Below are 1,880 nucleotides of genomic sequence, written 5' to 3'. Positions count from 1 at the left end.
GTATACCATTTTATATAATTAACATTATATTAAATTACAATTATTGGTAGAGCCCGACCGATATATCGGCGGGCCGATATTATCGGCCGATATTAGGCTTTTTCCAAACTATCGGTATCGGCATTTATGATGGCCGATAAATGAATATTTTTTTAAAAATAAAAAAACCGGACGAAACACCTCTCAAACACATTGAGTGTTGGCGTTTCATAGTTTGTCCACCAGAGGGCACTCTACAACGTGCCGGCTGGCAACACCAGCAGCTGATCCAGCAGAGTCATGCTGAGCGTCAGCGCTCTGAGCGCTGCATTCACAACACAGATCATCCGCGAAGTGCATGTAAGTTGGCAACGAGACATACATTGCTTGAATTGAATAACAGTTAAAAGAACATCCCCATCAGTTCTCTTAACTCAAATAACATGACACAATTTGTAACTGCCAAGTCCAGTTTTGCTGTTACATGTAAGCCAAGAGAGCTGGTAATTACGCTAGGTTACAGTTGACTGACTTATTTTACCTCGGACAATGTGACTGAATAAAATGTATTTCTTTAATAGTCTGACAGTTTGACATCATGAGACGTATCATCTCTCCCCTGCCCGTTATTTTGAAAAAGTATACATATTTCTAAATTATAACTTATCATAGACGCTAACCACAAAGCTGGCTAATGCTATGGCTATCAGTGGGAGACCGCTAACATTAATGCGCCTTGGAAAACACAACAAACTTATTCTGCCTAAATAAAGTAATGATTACTGTATTTATAACTAGTATATTTGTAGTTTCAGTCCCTGCATTGTAAATCGTAAGTTAGGCTCGTGAAGAGTGAACGAAAGTGCGTGACTTCGTTCAGACGCCGCATTAACGAGTCAAATAATGGATTACACGAGTCATCATCAGTAACGTTAGTAGATTTTAGAAGGCAGGCAGCAAATGATGATTGAAAATGGTTTGTTGTAGCTTGATGGATAGAATTAAAAGTGCATGTAAAGGGATAAGCAAGTTGACATTGTAATTATAAGGTAGCTCATAATTATACTGTATATAGTTTATATTTTGCTGTTGTTGTTATTTATCAGAACTTCTAGAACTTAACTGAATATTTTTTTTTCCAGTCTTGCTAAAAGTTATATTTATAAAGCTTACCACATCTATTAATACTGGTAACTTTGATTTTTTGTTTTTGTTAGCCTATTGTGTTTTCGTCCAAACGACTTTAAGTTTCATATCTTAAGTTTGTATTTTTATACATTTTATTTATCAGAACTTTAATATATTTTATGTTCCTCTGTTCTGTTGTAACAATAAAACAAACAAGTTTATTTTTAAACTGCATTATCATATTATTTTAGAGAGGCTGAGGGATCATGAATAACTACAAATAACTGATGTATAAGGGAAATCTGTTTGTGTTTTTTTACGCGTTTCTGTTATTTTATTTTTTTATTTTTTATATATATCGGCTGATATATCGGAATATCGGATTTTTAAGTGACCAAATATTTGTATCGGTATCGGCCTTAAAAATCCTTTATCGGTCGGGCTCTAATTATTGGTAATATTTTATATACTGTCAGGCCGATTAACCAATGTAGCTATATTTGCTATATATTTTATTATATACAGTATATCATTTTTTACCCCCCCGATGCTGATAATTTCAGAATCATCTGATATATCAGTCTAATCTCAATATGCCCGAATATTACTCAATAGATTGATTTATTGACAGCAGAAATTAATCTATATGACAAAAAAATTTATATTAATACTCAAATCGTTTTACTTAAAAACGTATGATTCAAAATGATCAAACCCACTTTAATAAAGGAAGACGACCTTTTAAAAACGGAAAATGTTGAGTTTTGCGATGG

General features: G+C 33.5%; 1 protein-coding gene across 1 annotated transcript in view; it reads right to left on the bottom strand.

Annotated features, from left to right (window-relative positions):
• Nucleotides 1–1,458: 1,458 nt before the first annotated feature.
• The window catches only part of tti1 (TELO2 interacting protein 1), a 58,917-nt gene continuing 58,495 nt past the window's right edge, over nt 1,459–1,880 (bottom strand). The window contains exon 8 of the mRNA XM_079803210.1: nt 1,459–1,845. The gene's annotated coding sequence lies outside the window, so the exon portion shown is untranslated. The remainder of the gene's footprint in view (nt 1,846–1,880) is intronic.

The sequence above is a fragment of the Gobio gobio genome (genome assembly GCF_949357685.1).
Source record: "Gobio gobio genome assembly, chromosome: 21".
NCBI lineage: Eukaryota > Metazoa > Chordata > Actinopteri > Cypriniformes > Gobionidae > Gobio > Gobio gobio.
The sequence above is the reverse complement of the archived record's forward strand: the minus strand, read 5'-3'. Positions and strand labels throughout refer to the sequence as shown.